This window comes from Furipterus horrens, unplaced genomic scaffold, assembly GCF_987537825.1.
Source record: "Furipterus horrens unplaced genomic scaffold, mFurHor1.1.pri manual_scaffold_2, whole genome shotgun sequence".
NCBI classification, from domain to species: Eukaryota; Metazoa; Chordata; class Mammalia; order Chiroptera; family Furipteridae; genus Furipterus; species Furipterus horrens.
The window spans coordinates 102,037,880-102,052,922 of NW_028327172.1; the positions used below are offsets into that span (position 1 = coordinate 102,037,880).

General features: G+C 39.6%; 1 protein-coding gene across 1 annotated transcript in view; it reads right to left on the bottom strand.

The window, feature by feature from the left end:
- WDFY3 (WD repeat and FYVE domain containing 3) overlaps window positions 1–13,614 on the bottom strand; it is a 288,940-nt gene extending 275,326 nt beyond the window's left edge. The window contains exon 1 of the mRNA XM_090266254.1: window positions 13,562–13,614. The gene's annotated coding sequence lies outside the window, so the exon portion shown is untranslated. The remainder of the gene's footprint in view (window positions 1–13,561) is intronic.
- Window positions 13,615–15,043: the final 1,429 nt, after the last annotated feature.

Consider the following 15,043-nt stretch of genomic DNA (forward strand, 5'->3'; position numbering starts at 1 on the left):
TGTAAAATATCAAGAAAGAATCACGGTGGAACAAAGGCAGCATATCACCCAGAATCAGTAAGCCTATGGCACTGCCTCTTGATTGATACCTCAGCTTGCATTTAGATTTTTCTCACACCAGAAAAAGTGCACAAATGAGGTAGCAGGGTTATCTCTACCCTCATATAAGTAGGGAGAAAAGGGGGGAGGGGAGAAGGTTAAAAAATGGTTAAATTACAAAGATTGGAATCATCTAGACACCACCTAGAAGGGACCAAACTTTGATTTCCCCTTCTTTGGGGATGGCCCACAGGGGTAGATGCCTAGGGCTATGACTATATATCACGACCCTGGGTCCTCTGGTTCTGGGAGACAGACACCTGATCTGAACAGGGCTAATCTCATCCTTTCTTTTTGGAATATAAAAATTGAAAAGGAAAAGCAGAGACTAACTCTTTAGAGCAGTTAATTTATGGCACGGGTCTAGAAAGAAGGTATAAAAACTCCTGCTGGTGAGAGTCCTAGTGCTCATCTGGTTTCTTCTGTGCAAGCCCCACTCATTCAAGTCACCATTCAGTTTCCAGTATGGGTTCCATAAATGCCTTTTGTCACCCCTTATGCTAGTGAGCATCCGCTGACTGCAACCCCCAAAATGCTAATATGATTTCTTCTAAGAAGTAAAAAAAGCTGTGGAAGGTTCTCATTTTAAAGTCAAATTATCTTATTCATACATTTTGGTGCTTCCTCTTACTCCACTCAAAAACTAAACTAACATAGTGTGCTTTTGCCTTCACAATTGTGACATTAGAACCCTCATGTCTAACATGCTTTTTCACATCCTCCTATTCTGCAAGAAAGCATATTTACTCCGAAGCTTCAGTTTGTTCCTTTTAGCAGCAGTTCAGCAGCAGCTTCCTGTTAACTCATTACTATGAAGCATCAGCAATTCTCTACATCTTGTGATGCCACACCACTGCCAATAAAGCAAAGTAAGTGATTACTGATTAACAATGAAAATAAACTTCTTCCTTAGAAGATTCTTAATAGTATATAAAGGAACGGCAAGCCTGTTTCTGCTCTCCATGTGCTTTGCTTCTTCTATCAATTAAATCCTGAATCACCAATATACAGATTTGTGACAAGAGATACTTAAGCAGTTTCAGCTTCGATCTTTGATTCCAGATCAAGTTACCATTAACATATATTAACCCAGCCTTTCTGGCCAGGTTACATGACCCATTCTATTCTACTCCTATCCTTTCTGCTGTTTTATCCCTGTTTATACCTATGTAATTGTAACTAGGCTTCTGTTTTCACACTTTCACAGGTTCCTAGTCTGGTCCCTGCTTTGTCTCATCCTAGGGCCAAGTAACCAAAGACAAAGCCATTCAAACACACACACACACACACACACACACACACACACACACACACACACACACACACACACACACACACACACACACCACACCACCCCCACCCTGCGCGCGTATATACTCATTCATTCTGATTCTCTCCCCCAGTCTCTAGATATGCACTTCTCCACCTTGAATTCCCACTACCAGTAGGTTGCGTCAATGGCTCTCTGGCTATTCTACTCTTGACATGGCCTACCAAAGAGAACCCTTCCTCAACACCTGTAGCTTAGGGCAGATTGGCTGTAACATGCAGCACTATTTCAAAGTGTGAACTCAATCTAGTCTGTCCTGTACAATAGTAACCTCTGCCCTATTCTTAAACTTGACCATACTCTATCAAATGCAACAAAACCTTATCAATTATTGAGATGTGGTAAAAGTAAGCAAACTTATAGAATTTAAAAACAAAGGACTTAAACAGATAAACAAAAGAAAAATATTTTCTGAATGGTATGAATTGGAAACTTAAAAAAAAAATTTTATTGTTCAACTACAGTTGTACCAATTTCCCCCTGTTGAAATAGTGATATCAAAGTAACACAATATTCCTAGACATGTATGTGCCAGTATTTTTAATCACCGGGTTATATTGTTAAAAGTAGGAAAAAAGAAAATGACTACATTTTATTTTTTAAATATATTCTATTATATAACATAGAAACAACCATTTAATTCCCAAGAATTCTAGCTGTAATTTCTTGATACACAACAAATAAGTTAGAGCAATAAAAGTGTCTATATCTAGTCATACAAATTAGTATCTTTTTTGATCAATGCTGAATTCTTTATGAAACTTAAAATTTCTAATTCCATTTAGTACCAAAAAAAAAAATGATTCCCACTACTTTCTCCAAAATCTAGCTTCTTTATTAATATTACCCCCTTATAAAAGTTGTCCCTCTCCTAGATTTCTCTACCTTGATTCCTAAAGATCAAGCCCCAAGTGGGATCATCATGAATATAAAGAAAAACTGTGAAGTAACCCAAGATTATAAGGAAAATGTGTGTGTATTTACCTCAGGCCCCTTATAAGCCTAAGATCTTCAGTAAGAATAAGCACAATGGATAATAAGAAACTCCATGTACTGGGACTAGGGTGAAAAGCGAATGAAACCTCAAACAGATGCCATACTACATTATTTAATAAGCATCTGTTCATAAATTAAAATTAGCTCTTTTAAGGGAGGATTAGTATCTTATTATCTCAATATTTCAACACACAAAGCAGAAAGTTATTAAAAATCATGTAGAATGAAAAAAGAAAAAACAAAGGATTCAGATGGTTAATAAAGGGATATCAACTGTATTCAGCTCATATCGCAATACAGCCACCATGGAATGACAACTGCCTGAGAGGACCTTAGTCAATGAAAACCAAGTATGATGTGAGTTCTAAATCCCTTTTCCCAAAGATAACTCCCTACTGAATAATAAGCATAATGCAAAATGTATCTTATGTCATGGATTAAGTTCATTTGTTCTTACCCATTTACCAAGCAATTATTTTTTCTCTATTCTAATTTTATATTACTATTGCTCTTTCCTTAATCTAACACTATATTCAACATTAACTTTTCAAAAATCCATTTCACTACTTGTTTTTTTTTTTTCAGTATGACTTTTCTATTTCAGGCATCTAGGAATGAGTTAACTAGACAATTTATTTAGCTTCTAAATTGCTGTTCATGGTGATATTATAGAGAGTTGAACAGTCATGAAAAAAAATAGATTGGATGGGAAAACTCCAATAAGCCACAGCAACTCTTTATTAAACTAGTCACGTTGCCATCTTCAAAGTTATTTTTTATAAAAATAGGACTTTTAAATTGATCTCTTAATGATAACAGATGATAAAATGCAAAAGTCTAACTCAAAACCCATGCATAGTGCTTACCGCTGATACTTAGATGAGACAAAAAAATGTAAAAATACCAAATGCAACCAACATGCTATGTAAGAGCATTTCTAAACTTTTAACAAAACTGAGGCAAGCACACACAGGTGTGATTAGTATCTATAAGCTTAACAATATCAAAGTAACAATTAGGTACAGGAATGCAATCTATCTTCTTCCATTAACAGCACTTGCTGAACAGAGCTGCACTGGACTGGAATGACGCTTTGTCAGATGATATTAGGATATGCAAAACAGCTCTTCGACTCTGCGTTCCAGTGGATGTCAAGGAGCAGAGTAGAAAGAAAAAAGGCCAGAATATGAGGACCTTTTTAAAGATCTTTCAACACTGGCACTGAGCAGTCAAAAGTGGCTCATTTTTTATGAAAGTATTAGACCGAGAAAATTCAAAGTACATGAAAATCCATGAAGAGAAAAACAGAATACACTTTCTTAAAAAAAAAAAAAAAGTGCAATGCTCTTCTCCAGGCTATGAATAGAGATCACTTGTACTGTCATCTCAGCAAGGCTATTCTGCATATTTCCCTTGCCCTGCCCTGCCCCAGCTACACAAGTGAATGTCAGCCATAATGGTGGCCTTAACGCCTTTTCAGCAGCTGCCAGGTCTTGTCCTGCTTCTCTATCCCCTCCTGAAAGTATAATAACCTATGCCAACCCATGTGGTGGTTATGCAACCTAACACAGGCTGGGAATCACTGAACTTATTTACTCTGGTGACTCAGATTTAAATCTAGGTCTCTGTGGAAAAGAGGTGGAGAACACAAACACATGTCATGACACAATTTTTCATTAATATTTATTGTATAACTAAAGTAAAATCAAAATGGTCTGCTCTTTATATAGGTCTGATGAAGGGACTGGCTTTCAGAACTGCCCCAGGTTTTACGAGGCACAAGTCAGCTTCTGCTGGACTGAATGACCCACAGCAGAAAACCTCTTCACAGAGAACTCTCATTTCCCCTCCCTCATTTTCCCCTTTGGGTCCTGTTTCACCCACGTTGTCCTCTCCCTTTGCTCCAGCCTCTTCTTTAAGCCCACCACCAACAGCTGCCTCTTAGCACTGCCAAGCTTCACAAAGCCAAGACTGCTTTTTCAAGGATATTTTCCTTAGAGATAAAAGAAATACTTTAAACATTGGAACTTCAGAAATAACAAAACTACAATAAATCAGTTTTCATCTTGACCACAGAGATAACTCATCTAATTTATCTCTGGATTCAGAAAATGAAATGCAATCTATAAAGCACATCTGACACTGATCCATCCAACAGATCAAATTATCTTTAAAAAGAATACATGCTAGAGAAGTCATATTTAGTTCAATTTTCATGATGACCTAGTTGTAAAATGCTTCAGAAGCAAAATAAGGTTTTTATGTTAAAAATACGGTCTTCTCTAAGTGTTTCACTTTATTTCTAATCCTTATCTTTTTTAAAATTCCTAATTTATCGATTTCAGAGAGAGAAGGGGGGAGAGTGAGGGAGGGAGATTGGGGGAGAGAGAAAGAGAAACCAATTTGTTGTTCCACGTATTTATGCATTCATTGGTTGATACTTGTATGTGCACTGCCAGGGGATAGAACCTGCAACCGAGGCATATGGGGAGGACACTCTAACCAACTGAACTAACACTCCTTTGTTTTTTGTACGTCCTCTATAGTCAACACAGTAATAATAGGTGCTTAATAAATATCTCTGACTAACTGCCCAATATTTTTTTCTTTATATACTTCTACATGCAAGAATAAAAGTTTCCAGTAAGCAATAATTAAATAAAGAAGTCCAACAAAGAGAAATTAAGAAAATGCCATGTAATTGAGATTTTACATGACTATATCTAAGGCTGTAAATAAACTAACTGCTGGAAAATAATCAGCCATTTACCTGGTTACCTGCCACCCTTTTCATAGGAAGTGCAGGGAAGAAAGAGATTGGTGTGCTGCCTATGGAAACAATGCATGAAATCTGAATTTGTACACACTAACCTCTCCACTCTGTGAGAATAAAAATATCAACAACATTCTGGTATTTGTCAACATTTTTAAAAACGAGCAAGATTATTATGCTTTAAGCAATGAAATACAAGTCAGTATTGTACTACAGTTATGTAAGATGTTACTACTGGGTGAACGGTGATGGTTGACAGTTACATGGGACTCTAGTAATTTTCACAACTTCCTGAGTTTATGATTACTTCAAAATTTAAAAATATATCAGTAAAGTAATGCAGTTTGAATAAATGTTAGAGAAATGAAAACAAGTAAGCTGCTTTTATAAACAAAAACACTCAAAGGTGTACTAAGGGATTTGGATATCTTGATAAAACACTTGTGGGATTCTTTTAAAAGTGTTGATCTTATATACAATAATTAATCACCTCTTAAGTTATGCAATTTATAAAACAAAATTTATGCATGTGGATACTTTATTTACAGCAAGACAAAAAACCCACCGGGTTCTCCGTATTTAAACAAATTAGTTGTCCTCCACTAAAGAAAATAGCAGATAATACAAAATAACTTTGGGATGACTTTTAATATCAGATTATGGCTATGTAATAGATTCCTATCCTTTTTAGGCTAATAGTAAATTAATTGACCTTCTTTAAATTCCTACTGGCTAGAGAACAGAGGGAAACAAGCTAGGAAAAAACATTATACAGGAAGAGGAAACTGGGCCTCATATTTTTAAATGTAGAGGATTCATCAAGTGTTGAAGATATACCTATTACACATGTCAAAAATCACACTGTAACATGATCTTTCTCACAACCTAAATAAAAGGGCTTAAGAAGTCAAGGAAAACTAAAAAAATCAGTGTCAGAATATAATGATCACTATTATCTAAGGAATCTGGTGTAGAAAGAACTGCCAACAGAAGAACCAGAGGCCAGACAGGATAGGTGACCTGATCAAAGTAACACAGCTCTTTAGCAGCAGACATACAAGAATTCAAATTGGGTCCTGAAAGTGGCATTATAAAGAGGCACTTATCTTTTATAAGTAGTACTAATGAATACCTTAAAGAAATTAGGCCACACACAAAAGAAACAAACAACTGTACCTAGTTTATTTCTTTTCATCCAGTAGTCTTCTAAATCCCAAAAGACAATTAGAGTACTTTAAATTCACTGAGATTTCACATATATCTAGTTGATTTAAAGTTACTGATCTAAGCTTACAACCTCACCAAAACACATAATTAGAGTACCTCTCTACATAGGGATTCAGTTTTCTCAAGGCTTAGAAGTATCTGCTAATGGGTCAGTATAACGATAGAGTTGGCACAATACACTCTCAAGTCTCAAACTTGATCACCATCATGCTCTTTTGTGGAATATCACAAAACAATGGTATGTTAAACTTAAAATAACTAGATGCACTAACATTGTGCCAAGTCATATAATAATTAATATACTATATACAAATAGAAAGTGTCAAAAAAACTTTTTTAATTTATGGGAGCAAACTTAAACCCAAGTCATCATTAATTTTCCTTGACTTAAAAAAAAGCAATATGTAAATTTAATAGTAAGACCATTCTATTAGGGAAATAAAACCAAGGCCCTACTCACACATAACCATTAAAAAAGAACAAACAAAAAACCCACACCGAAAACAAAGCAAAAACTCAGAACTTAGTGAAATTACAGTGAAATTGGTCAAAATACAAATAGTACCCACATTAAGTGGTCTAGGATATACAAAGTATTTCATACAGTAAAAAATATCACTAGGTTGTCACAATGTATTACAACACTATGGAAGATCAATAATCCAATATTTATGAAGTATTATATACAAGACAGTCTACTGCACATAATGATTTTTGGTTAACCAAAAATGGAGGAAAATGACTCATATCACTAACAGACATCACCTTAAACGTTTTGCCTCAAGTCTACTCCTTCTGCAGATACAACACTTAGGATCTCCCAATGTCCTTCTCCTGTAGGGGTCAGACAGGACATGGAAGCCTGAGATATAAGGACTGAGGGACTCGGAGTTATAGGTAACAGTTCTAGGCTTAAGTTGATTCCTAGAGTTCCAAGGTTCAAGGGTGGGTGCTGGAGTCTGACACTTCTACAGACTTGGTGGTGACCACCAAGAAACTCCAAAGCCCTGCACCAGTACTCAGGCAAGTAAACCAACTACAACTGCTTGTTCAACCAAATGAAACACACTAAGAAATACTGCCAACTTTATTTCTGGTACTGGACTTTTCACTCTATGCAGGGCTCATACTGAGTTGCTTATAGAAATGATATTCTAGACCTATCCAGTGTCTTGTTTATTAATGATTATGAGACTAATAAAGTAACCTCAAAAAATTCCCACCAACAAAAGGAAAACATAAGTGTAAATGAGCCAAAACACTGTGCAATAAAACCTATTTATTTATCTTGGAGAGACGTTATCTACATGTCTTTATTATTACATTTGTTTACAAAGAATGAATAAATTTCCCAAGTATTTGGCATTTCTTGAGCATGCAATTAGAAGAAGGATAAGGCCATTAGGGAAACATGTTAAGGGATTTGGGAGAAACCTACCTGTGTGTTTAAGGGAAGCAGAAGAAAGAGCAGAAGCTGGCACACAGATGTGCACTCATGCATTGACTAGGCATTTACTGAGCACCTATGATGCATGGTTCATTGCCCAGGCATTAAATGTACACTAGTCAGCAAAACAGACAGAATCCACATCCATATGAGCTAGCAGACATTACACAATACTGCTGGGTTATCTCTTACCCAGTTTTCAATGACTAATCCCCTTTTCACCAACTCCATAATTCAAAAGACATTAATTCAATGCAATAGGAATTCAGAGGTTAAAAATAAAATCTTGGGAGTTCAGTCTGGGGAGGAGAGACAAACAAATAAAGCAGCTAATAAGCAGGGGCACAATAAAGGGTGCTAAGGGAACACACCACCATTCCAGGTAGCAGGAAAGGCTCAGGGTCAGGATAGGGTGGCATACTTCAGAAACTTCAGGTAGGAGAAAGGAATGCATCTCTGTCCATGCCCAGGGCAGGCACACTCTAGGCTCAAACCACTAAGTTCTGAAGTCAAAGCCCTTACACTGGACTCCACTGTCTGCCAGTGCCTCCACCACCCTGACCTCAGTTCTCACCACCCTCCAGCCAGACCCCAGCTGTTCTCCCTCCCGCTTCAGGGCACAGCACCTGCCCTTCTCTCAGCTGTAAAACTCTCACTCACCCCCTCAAATGCTTCAAGGCTCTGCTCAAATATCGCCTTAAAAGAGAGGTCTTCTCACAAAGCCCTCTAAGTGGCAACCCCACCCACACCTCAGGACCCCAGTACTCCCTTAACTCCCTTCCTCAGTTACTCCATGGCACTTACTACCAACCGACAATATATACATGTTATCTGTACCCCCACTAGAATTTAAGCTCCTTGATATAACTCCATCACCTAGCACTGTGCAGACCAGATAGCAGACACTCACAGATCTTTTTCTAAAGAATGAACAAAAGAATAGCTGTCAGAGACGAGACTGGAGAAGCTGAAGCCAGGTCATACAGATCTTTGTACAGACCAAGACCCAGTGCTTTAATGGCTCTTTGATAATGATTTAGGAGCTGTTAAAAGGTTTTAAGCAGGAGAAAAAAAATGCATATTGGAAATACCACAATATTATATTTTTCTTTTTAAAAGATTTTCTTTTATTTTTAGAGAGAGGAGAAGGGAGGGAGAAAGAGAGGGAGAGAAATATAAATGTGCGGTTATCTCTCGCACGCCCCCAACTGGGGACCTGGCCTGAAACCCAGGCACGTGCCATTACTGGAAATCAAACTGGCGACCCTTTGGTTCACAAGCCGGAGCTCAGTCAACTGAGTCACACCAAGGTATACTTTTCAAAATTTAAAAAAAAAAAGAGAATTCATTTTGGGAAGAATGTGAGGGGACTGATGAGAAGGGGTGAGGGTAGAATTAAAGAGAGCATTTAGAAGACCACTGTAATAATCAATAGAGAAATACAGGACTTTATAAAAGGTCTTTGAGGAGGAGGGGTCCTGAATAGGAGAAATATTCAGAAGATAAAAACAACTGAACCTGACTGGATGTTTAAGTGTATATGGAAACTGAGGAAGGCTAAGGAGTAGAAAGAAGATAATCACCAGGCTTCTATCTAGTGACACGGTAGATGATAGTTACTCAAACTGACAAGAGAGGAGGTGAGAAGACATTTGGGGGAAAAGATTATGAGTGATGGTTTGGTCATGCTGAGGTTGACATGCCTATGGGAACATCTCAGTGGCTATGTCTAAACCAGCGGTTGGATATGTGAATCTAGAGCTCAGTAGTAAAAGTTGAAAAAGTGCTGTATAATTTGAGAATTTTAATTCTGAATCTAAAAAAAAAGCTTTACGTACTTTTTAAAAGCCACAATAAAAAAAAAAATGTTAACAGCTAAGTATAAGAATTCCCTTATGATGATTCTTTTTAAACAAACAATTCTAATAATATGAAAGGCACAATAAGAAATGCAAGAAACATTCTTTATTAGTGTCATGGCCTTCATAGTGAGATCATGACTGATGACCAAGCCAAAACAGAATTATTTAGCAATGTCTGTGTTGATAAACTTACTATGTTGTTTCAAATATTGAAAATAAAAATTAAGAAGTCAAAAACATTACAGGAAACAACTACACATGTAACAAATGGCTATAACAGCAATTTTCAACCAGTGTGCCACAAGAATTTTTAAAACATGCAATACCTGACTATTTCATCAGGGGCACTGACTTCTTTTTCCTTAGAACTATAAAATAAAAAAAATTTAAAAATCACAACAGCCAACACAACATGGCATTTGTGTAGTGTGAATCAAAATTAAACTGATTTTTTTTGTTAAATCGGCAAAAAATATATTTTTTGGAGTGCTAAAGAATTTTAGTAATAAGCTTATGTGTGCCATGAGATGAAAAAGGTTGAAAATTGCTGGGCTATAATTTTAATAACTGTGAATATTAAGTGCTGACAAAGATGCAGAACAACTGAAATTCTCTTATATTGTTACTGGTAGGAGTGCAAAATGCTACAGTCATTCTGGAAAAGTTTGGCTGTACAATATAAAGTTACTTATAATGGTAAGTATACACTTACAGGATTCAGTAACTTCACACCTAGGTACAACTCAAAAAAACTGAAAACATTTGTCCCTTACATTCATCAGTACATAACTGCTTACAGCAGCTTTATTCATAGTTGACCAAAATTGGGATTCAAATATTGGATTCATGAACAGATGAACAAACTGTGGTACTGCAATAGAATAGAATGCTACTCAACAATAAAATAGAACAAACTCAGTGGTGTGCTAGAGTGGGCTGGTAGCAGCTGGTGACAGCCCAGTGTTAAATTTACAGGAATTTTGCTAGCTGGTTTAGGTAGCTTAATCTAGGCCATGATTAGAGTATTTACAGTGCAATAATTACCAAATGCTACAAATCAGGGATTTTTTTTTTCCTTTGAAAAGCAAGTTGTTACAATATTTATCAGCAAACCACCAAACAAGCTATTGATACATGCAACAACGTAATGAATATCAAAGGCATTATGATAAGCGAAAGAAGACACAAAAGAGTACATATTGTATGATATTTATATGATATCCTAGAAAAGACAAAACTACAGGAAGGACTGGAACTTATCAGTGGAACTATCAGGAAGTCAGATTTTAACAAACATAAGTAGAAAAAAAGTGTAAATGTTGAAAAAAGAAGCAAGTTTGTAATCCCAGGGAGCACAAATACCAGAGCCTGTATGATCCTGCCAAGGATTCTGCAAAAAATGGCCCTACCTTGGGTATGATTTCAGGCTAGTATCATCAGGAGAGGTTTAATCAATAATGTTTCTTACTTGGAGTCAGTGGCCTTAAAATTCCATGATATTTCATTTGGTCATCTCGGATTTACTTTTCAATTTTAACGAAACATCAATTACTCATTTTAACATCAAACACCATCATTGACTCAAAGCCTAATGCAGCCTTCCTTGTTGTTAGGAGTCCTGGCTTTGCCTTTAGACAGCCTGGGTTTAAATATTGACCCTACCAGTCTCTGTGTGACTTTGAACAAGCATCTCAAAAGATCTATTTCCTCATCTCAAAAATGGAACTAACATTTTCCTAACGTTTCCATAAGAATGCATGAAAAACTATTTCTCTGTGCCAAACATTTCTTAGAACTAACTGAAAAGATATAAATTCTCAAATCTAATCCTAAGAATTTTAACATTATAAACAAGATATTTATCTTTAATTATATATCCCATAGTTTATAATCTTTTGTGGAGACAGATCTTTTTGAGAATACGATGACTCCAGGGATTCTTTACCCAAAAAATGCAAATACAGGCATTGCTCATTTTTTTGCACTTCACTTTATTGCGCTTCACAGATGTTGCCTTTAAAAAAGAAAAAATTAAAAGCAAGACTCCATCAGAAAAAAAGACTGTAACTAGCTTTATTATGGTGATGTGGAATCAAACCCACCGCATCTCCAAGGTATGCCTGTACATGCTACATTCTGCATATGAATTGAGGATGCAAGGCACTTCTGAAATAATTGTATAAAATTAAGAATGCCTGATGTAAACTCTTAAAATTGCAAAGCTGAGCAGTATAATTTAAGAATCTTCAAAACAGAGAATCCAACTAATATTGAAATATAAGTGGCATTTACTTTTTAAAGATATTACAAGAGCAGAAAGAACATATTGTTTTCTAATTCATATCTCATTTGCAGAAAATTTAGAAACAGATTTTTTTTACATGAATCAATTTCAACTCAGAAAAACTAGTAGTAGAAACCTGTATTTCTAGCTACTTGAGAATGAATGGTTCAAAGTGTAACACACAATGCTGATGCTCAAAGATCGTAGATAGTTTTCAAGTCAGTCTAATGCATTATGTATTTTTAAATATAAAAAATATACAAAGCTAATTCCTATTCTTTATGTATTTTTAAATATAAAAAAATATACAAAGCTAATTTCTATTCTTAGTATCCCACGATAGTTTTATTTTTCTTTTTTAGCTGGATTTATTTTCTTCCTAGACCTAAACACTAGTCTTATTTCTAGTTTTTTTATTAACCAATATATTTTGGTTCTGTTTTGTTATGTTTATTTGTTCTAAAGCCTGATAATGGAAACTAATTCTTCTCAACCTCCTATCAAATACTTCCAACTTGGAAATATGCTATCACCTCAAAACAAAAGGTTTTGTTTTTCTTTTTTAATTGTTTGGTATTCAGACTACGATACCCAGTTGGCATTAACCAACACATGCCATTACTGAACAAGTAGTTTTTCCTATGTATTAGCACCATTTCCCACAGGAAACAAAAATTCTTAAACCACTGGAAGTCGAGGCAAGGGTTCACATATAAAGTAAACATCCTTTCAATCAGGTTTTATCAGGTTATTTCAGTGAAAGGGAGACCTAATACTGTAGATTTCAGAACTGAAGGGGGAAAAATCTATGAAACGCTGCACCTGAGAATCAAGCATTAGCCAGGTGGGCCAAATGCTTTTTGGTCGGAAAAGTCACACCCGCTTTTAAAATGCCACAGTAGCCGGGAATGTTTGCGATGCCACCACAACCCCTGTATAAGAAAATAAAAGGGCAAAACACAACACAGAAGCATCTTCGGTTCCTTCCGATTGCCGAAGGTTCCCAGCACAGGGTGTGGGGGGTAAGAGCCCGGCTGGAGAATAAGCCAGGAGAGGCCCGCGCCCGGGAGACGGCGCCCGCGCTGGGCTGTGCCCGGACGCTGGGGGCTCCAGGAGGGGAGACCCCGCAGGGTCTGGCAGAGGGGCCCAGACCAGACCACCCCGTTTCTGGGCTGCCAGGTTACGCCCCCACTGCTCACTAGCGACAGGTCCAGTTCTCTCCTCCCCCATCCCTGAAACGCCCCAGCACCGCTCCCCACCACCAGCGGCGCGGGACCCCAACCCCGACTCGGCCGCGACGGCGCCCTCCCCAGGCCGCGGAGCAGGACACGGGCCAGGCCGCCAGCCCAGCTGGCAGCAGCGGCGGCGACTCGCGGCCGTGCGGTCCCAGGGACCGGGGAAGGACGCAGCTGGGCCGCGGCCTGTTCCCAGGGACAGCAGGCTCCGGGCCACGAGTGGGCAGTGCTTCAGAGCCGCACGAACAAAGCGGCCGCAGCGCGCTGGGCGCCCGGGCGAGGGCAGGAAGCGGGCAGGGGGCACTCACCCAGGGCAGGCGGGCCTGGCCGGCAAGGCGGACCGCAGCGGGCCGGGGCTTCGCACCGAGGGCGCGCGGGCGGCGGGGAGGGGGCGGCGAGCGCCGCGTAGCACCTGCGGCTGGGCGCGGGAGCTCCGCTGCGGGGGACGGGGATGCGGGCCGGCGTGATTCTGGGGTTGCGAGGTTCGGGAAGCAGGCAGCGAGGCAGGCAGCGGCGTTAGGCGGCCAGGGCAGCGACGCTGCTGCCTTTTCCTTCTCCTGCCCGGGCCCCTGTTCCTCCGCGTCCTCCTCCTCGCTGGGTCCCCGCCGCCGCCTCAGCTTCGGCGTTCCTCTGTCTTCTCCTCTCCATCAAGGCCGGGCCGACCTGCAGAGACCCTCCCGGAAAGTGAGGGGCTGTTGCCGCTCCCCGCAGCTGTTGGCGGCCATCTTTAATCCTCCTCCTCTGCCTCCCGTTTCTCCACCTCCCGCCTGCGGCCTGACTGACTGACTCTGGATCCTCCTCTTTTCCCTCCTGCTCCTCCTACTGAGCCAGCCTCAGAAATTGCAGCCGCGCTTCCTCTCTCCCCTCCTGCCTTTCCTTCCTCTTTCCTTACTTCCTTCCCTTCCCCCTGCCTCCCGCTTTTCTCTCCCTCTGGCTGGTTTTGCCCCGTTTTGCAGGCAGCGGGCGCTGGATGCTCCGCGCTTGACTTTGGCCCCCAGTTTCACTCCTGTCCCTCCCGCCCCTCACCCCGCACTGAGATGCCCCCCGGTTCTCTCTCCCAGCCCTGCGCCCCCTCGCAGGCCTCGCCCTTCTGGATTCCAGGTTCTCATAAGGGTCAGCCGAGAAAAAACAGCTGGGTTCTGCTCTCCTTAACCCTGCACCCGTTTGCTGGATGCTGTCAGACAGCGACGGAAGGGAAGGACAGCAGATTGCGTTCATTGTACTCTAGCTCGATTACAAAAGCACTGCCCCCGCTAGCGATTTTACTACGCAGTTTTGAAACTCCGTCCGGGATGGTGTCGCGTTTGGCTTCAGTCCATTACTGGACCCAGGAGTTGAAAGAGCCTAGTCTCAGATGTAGCGTTCCCTCGGTGACCTTGGGTCGGTCGCCTTAAGATTTGCAGGTTTTTCTTTCCTCCCGGTAAACCTTTGCAGACCCAACACACAGATTTTAGACCAAATCAGCATGCTTTGGTAAACCTGGGGCCATTAAGTGATCATCAGTTTGTCCCTCTGGTGTTTGTTCCTAATCAATACAGTGGACAATTAGGGACAGGCTTCAATTCTGGCCATGCAGGCAAACTGAGTCAGCAGTTATTTAGTCGACTCCCTTAAACAGGCTTAGAGAGGGGAAGTGGTCATACTGTTCTTAAGACTAACACTGCAATCTACAGAAACTTGTGAATTTCCTCTAATAAGGATGAAGCAAGCTGGACTTGCTTCTTCTCAGACAGTTTGGCAATTTGGACCCATTTGTAAGGATTCACTCACCGATTACTGTAAGACTCAGC